The sequence below is a fragment of the Colobus angolensis genome, unplaced genomic scaffold, assembly GCF_000951035.1.
Source record: "Colobus angolensis palliatus isolate OR3802 unplaced genomic scaffold, Cang.pa_1.0 Scaffold256, whole genome shotgun sequence".
NCBI classification, from domain to species: domain Eukaryota; kingdom Metazoa; phylum Chordata; class Mammalia; order Primates; family Cercopithecidae; genus Colobus; species Colobus angolensis.
Window position 1 is genome coordinate 5,312,901 of NW_012115777.1, and position 6,196 is coordinate 5,319,096.

A 6,196-nucleotide genomic window follows, 5' to 3' on the forward strand; every position below is an offset into this window, starting at 1 on the left:
TATGCAGATAGAAGCAAAGCCAAGAGATCTAAATTGACTTGCAGAGACCTCACTTAGAATGGATTATTAGTCCTATTATTTTCTTTACGACAACTTACCAACAAATCTTTATTAAGTGACTACTATGTGCCAGGCTCTCTCTGGACATTGAGGATTCAGTGGTCCCTGGCTCATGAAATTTGTATTTCAGGGGAGGAAACAGGCAGCAAATGATCAAGATAATTTCAGATACGGTAAGCGTTAAATAAAAGAATAACACAGGCCACTATGTGAGAGAGATTCATTGAAGGATAGAAGTTAGGAACTAAGGTAAGGATTGCTGATTTAGACCTGGTGCTGGGGAGTCTCTCACTGAAGCAGTGTCTTTCAGCTGACACCTGAAAGACAGAAAACCTGGCTGGCAGGGGCATGCCTGACTGAGAAAAGAGCAGTCACAGGCCTAAGGAGGGAATGAGCTTGGTTGTACCAGGAACAAAAAGGTGGTGGGTGAAGTCGTAGCCTAGTGCGGATAAGGGTCTTGCATGGTGCAATCAGAGGTAGGCAAAAACTAGATCATGAAATGGCTTGAAGGAGTGTGAATTTTACTGTGAGTGCAACAGAAGCCAGTGGAGAGCTTGATCTGGTCACATGACCTATTTTGCATTTTTAAAAGAACCAGTCTGGCTGCTCTGTGGAGAACAGATTGTAGAGGAACAACACCAGAAGCAAGGAGACCTGTTAGCTGCTATCTGCCTGCCTAGGGGAGGGATAGCAATGGCTTGGACTACACTGGGAGCAGCGAAGAAGTTGAGAAGTGGACAAATGTGGGATAGATTTGTTTGAAATAGTGTAAATCTGCCCTGGTGTGGTGGCTCACACCTGTAATTCAGTACTTTGGGAGGCGAAGGCCAGCAGATCACCTGAGGTCCAGAGTTCAAGACCAGCCTGGTCAACATGGTGAAACCCCCACCTCTACTAAAAATACAAAAATTAGCTGAGTGTGGTGGCAGGTGCCTGTAATCCCAGCTACTCGGGAGGCTGAGGCAGGAGAATCGCTTGAACCCAGGAGGTGAAGGTTGCAGTGAGCCAAGATCGTGCCACTGCACTTCAGCCTGGGCAACAACAGCGAAACTCCATCTCAAATAAATAAAATGAAATAAAATAAAATAAAATGGTGTAAATATTGTCTGGCTCATAGGAGGAGTTTTAAAAATGGTAGTGGTTGTTGCATTACTCCATTCTTAAACATGAATCTTGAAGGGATTCAGAGATTTGTTCTAGCTCACAGGACCAGTACATTAAGCCAGGGCACCATACCCACTGCTACTAGGGAGTTATGCTATCCACAAAATACTTTACCTGAGGTCTTTTTTCCTTCCAATCTTTTCTGCATGTAGCTGCCATTCTAGTCTTCCTCAAACATTGCTTTCATCATGTTTACCTTGCTGATAAGCACATTATGTGTATTCATGTGGTTACTGAGTAATTGCTATGAACTAGGCTCTATGGGTGAGGGGGGTTCACACACCTGAGATACGACTCTTGCCTCTAGGATTTTAGAATTTACCTGGGGAGACATGATTAACCCACATAAAACAATAGGGAGATAAAGAAGAGGCAGCATAATCAACAAAGCATTCATGGAGGAAATAGGTCTTATTCTACATCTTCAATGAGAGAGACTTGTAGCAAAGAGAAAGGCAAAAAGGTGCTGGGTGAGAAAAGGAGCAGAGACATAAAATATCCAATTGTAATGGTATAGAGAGGGGATTCACTCGAGGAGAGGAGAGCATCTATCTGCTTTGAGAAGCTGGGAAACAAAGTCATAAGGTCAGGATGGTGCCTGACCATGGATGTTCTCAAAAGTTAGGCACCAAGGATTTGGACTGGATTCAGCCGGATGTAAGAAGTTATTACAGACTTGGAAGCAAGATTAAGTCTCCGGGAAGGGGAGACTTAACTGGGACCAGAGATCATTTTCCCCTATAATTTCAAAGGTACTTATCATCTTTAGGTACTTATTAGGTATTTAGCTTGTAACTCTTTCCACTGTTCAAATATATACCCAGTATGCATGTAGCCTATATGGAGCAGGCGCAGAGTAAATGTTTGATGATGATGAAAGACATGCGGAAGAAAGGTTAATTTGGCAACATCATAGACCTGAATCGAGACAAAGAAAGTCAGGAGGTAGGAAAGTCAATGAAGAAGTTGTTCCAGAAATGTACCTGAGAAGGAAGGAATACAGAAGAGGCAGATATGGGAAAATACTCAGGAAGTATAATGAAAAGGAGCTGGGACTAATTTTAATAAAGAGTGGGTTAAAAATTAATTTAAGTTTTCAAGTCTAAATGTTCTGGAGGACCATGTCACTCAGGTAAGATGGAGGAACTGAGAGAGGGAATTCGTTAGAGGGAATAACATGGGGAATTTGGCTTTGGACAGGTATTTGCCGTGATAACAGAATATTCATTTAGAAACGGTCCAGGAAATTGGTTCAATGAGAATGAAGTGCCTATGAAGAGAGAGGACTGAAACTTGTTATAATTTCATTCACTTCAACAATATTTACAGAGGACCCAGATGTGCTAAGAACTATGAAAACACAGAATTAAAAGAAACAGGGAACTGGAAGAATATACATCTAGTAAAACAGTTACAGGAAAATGTACTTGCAAAAAAGGTATACAAAGTATAATGAGTAAGTGTCCAGTAGGGATAAAGCGCTGAGTAAGTGAATTAAGCAGCACCCATTTATCTGTTCAGATTCCTGCCAGAGTCAAAAGGTTGTGCTGAGGTAGAGTCCATGAAAGTACCGCAGATGGCTCCTCCTGCTCAAGTTCCCCTGCTCTGCGTCCCGCTACAGTGGCCGTAACTGTCTGGACCCAGGGCTGGCACACAAACACACACAATAATCTTTTAGCCAGACATAAAGGCGACCAGCCACCAATCAGGAAAATTGTGTCCCATAAAGGCCCTTCCTATTGAACAGTGAATGACAGACATGGCCAGATCCTCTCTCTTGGAATGCTTTCAATGTTAGTCACAGAGAGTGACCACTAGAAGCATCAATAGCAGTAGAAGCTGACACTACATGAAAAAGCAGTGAACAGATGGTGATTTATGAGAATGGCAAAATTACTAGAGTGATAGGCAACGGATACTTGTTAATGAAGGGACGAGCAGGGCCCGACAGCCTGCTGCTGGATCACAAGTGCAGTTGATTCCTGGACCGAACAGCAGCTATCTGACTGATGACAGTGTTTTCTAAAGTGTCCTTATTGCCTTCAAGTAAATCCTCCGCATTTGCAGTGCTTGGAGGGTGTCCTAGCATTTTATACCTTTTCTGAGAGCCCAGGTAACGTAAGGGTACTCCTGTTGTTCTGGCTTTATCTGCAGAAGAGGGTTTCTTGTGAAAGAAACGGTCAGTACATGTGCACCTCTGTACGTGGCTACCTTCCCAGGACTGTCTAACAGTAGAGGGTAGAAACTTCAGTTTTAGCTTAGAGCAGGCCTGGAATCCCCACGCTTATACTTTTTATTTCCTCCCCCTTTTCCCATTGTGATCACAGTCTGGTTCAGTGTGCTTGTCCTTGGAGAGAGCAACAGAAGGAAGAGCCAGGGAGACTGTTCAAGGGAGGCACCAGGCTTGAGAAAGAAGCACCCCTGAAGACATTAGAAAGTGTGGGTGCCAAGAATTTGAATATCTACATCAGAGTTTCTCAATGTGCACACAGTGAACCACCAGTTTAGGATCATTTGATTTGCTAAAAGTGAAGATTACTGATCTACCTTAGACCAACTGAATAAAATATATGGGTGAGGGGGCCTAGGAACTTGCATTTTTGGTAAGTATGGCAGGTGATTCCTAAAGCATTTACCCTTGAGACCTCTATGTTAAGGAAAGAAAGAGAATGTTGCAAGGAGGTGGTGCTGGCTTCTAAGTAAGTACCCAGGACTGAACGGCAGAAAGACCTGACATACCATATGTATAAATTGCTTTGGAAGTGAAAAGGAAAGAGAAAGTGTCTGAGATAAAACTGGAGTGTGGGGTGCATGGAACAAATGGTTGGATGCAGATTTGCTTTGCGAATCATGAGCCTAGATGATAACTGAGACCATGTGGATGGATAAGGTTTCTGCTAATGCCAGAATTGTCATAATCAGCATAAAAGTGCTATATAAAGCTTTCCCCTCTTCAATATTATAGTCCTTTTAAGATGTCTGGAACACCAACTATAGGAAGAACATCATATTCGCAGCTGTAAGAGGAAACAAGAACTTATCATGCACTTGATGTTGCACAAAATAAATCTGTGATTTATGCTTGAGTGACCACAAAATAGCATACACATAAGTGCAAATTCATTCATTTAAGAATTCCATGTGTCTATTATGTACGAGATAAGTATCTCTCAGCTGCATAGAATGTGGCTTATCAGAAGGTGACCTGAGTTTCAAAGCAGATTGTTGTTAAGATGAAGACAGAGATTGACAGGAGGTTTAAGACACTCTGTCTAAGTAAGGATTTAGAGTCACAGAGTTCATGGATTAGGATTTACAATCCACAGAGGGTCCATAGATTCACTCATTCAACATTGCATAAATATTTATTGAATGCCTTGTTCTGTCAGAGACTGTCTTAGGTGCTGGAAATTTAGCAGTAAATAAAACAGACCAAAACCCATGCCCTCATGGAGCTTACATTCTGGTGGGAGAGAGACAAGAAAACAAAATAGTGTATTATTGAAGGTGATGAGAGCTCTGGAGAAAAAGTAGGAAAAGAGATAGATCTGGGACAAGGGGGAAATTACAGTATCAAAGATGATCTTTTTAGGGAAGATCTCATTTTAAAAACACTTTAGAACAAAGATTTAAATGAGGTGTCAGACAGAGGGGTAGCAAGTGCGTATTCCCTGAGGAAGAAGCCTGCCTGGCATTTTCAAGGAACAGCCAGTAACCAATGTGTATCTACGGACAGTAGGATGAGAGTTCAGGGAAGTAAGAGGGTAGGGAATATCAAATAATTTAAAGCCATGTAGGATTTTTGAAAATAATTTTGCTTTTATGTCAAGTGGAATGAGGGCCACTGATGATCTGGGAGTAGAGTGACTACGATCTGACATGAAGGACACTCCACTTTTTAACGATGTGAACTTGGGCCCAGGTTTTAACCGCTAAATCTGTTTCTTCATTTGCAAAAAGGATTTTACCTCATAAGGTTGTCGTGATGATTAAATAAGATACTATACGTGCAAAAGATTTAGCTTGTACTTAACATAGAGTAGTCACATTTTCTCCCCTTCCCTGTCTTTCACTGCTCTCTTCTGCCCCTTCCACCTGGCGCTAGCAGGGGGAGACTGGAATAAACCTTGCAGAATACAGCCCGTGCAAGAGTAGAAAAGATGACAGTTAATGTAAAGCCTTGGTTAACAGACGTCATAGCTCGGATTTAAATTCAGCTTTATTGGTGGTTTATGATGTGGACTAGAGAAATGGAACTGAAAGTAGAGTCTTGGAGGAGGGGCGATCCTATCAGGTACAGGCGTTGGTTTTCCACCCCTCAATCCTCAAGTCTCTCCCAACGTACCTTTCTAGGTAGTTTATCAACACAGACTCCGGGTATGCTAGCATGTTTAATTGCCCCATTGTTTAATATCTTAATTCCACAAACGTTAACTGATTAATCTGTCTTCTAATTAATGTTTGAATGACTTTCCTCAGGTCTAAACTACCAAGGGCACCTCTACTTAAAAACAGTTGTCTTTTGTTTGTGATTTCAGAGGCCATGTGTATATGCGAAGTCCCTGTTTAGAGACCCTGTGATGGGTTCAAAATATCAAGAAAGATAGCAAAACATCACAAACCGCCTACCCGAGATTAGTGCTGAAAGGGTCTGTCGCGTTTGTTTGGGCCTGGGGCTAAATTCCCAGCCCGAGTGCTGAGGCTGATAATAATCGGGGCGGCGATCAGAAAGCCCCGGTGTGGGAAATCGTCCGCCCGGTCTCCCTAAGTACCCGAAGTCGCCTCCCACTTTTGGTGACTGCTTGTTTATTTACATGCAGTCAATGATAGTAAATGGATGCGCGCCAGTATAGGCCGACCCCGAGGGTGGCGGGGCGCTCTTCGCAGCGTCTCTGTGGAGACCGGTCAGCGGGGCCGCTCGTGGCGTGGCCGCTCGCGGCGTCTCCCTGGTGGCGTCCGCACAGCTCTCCGC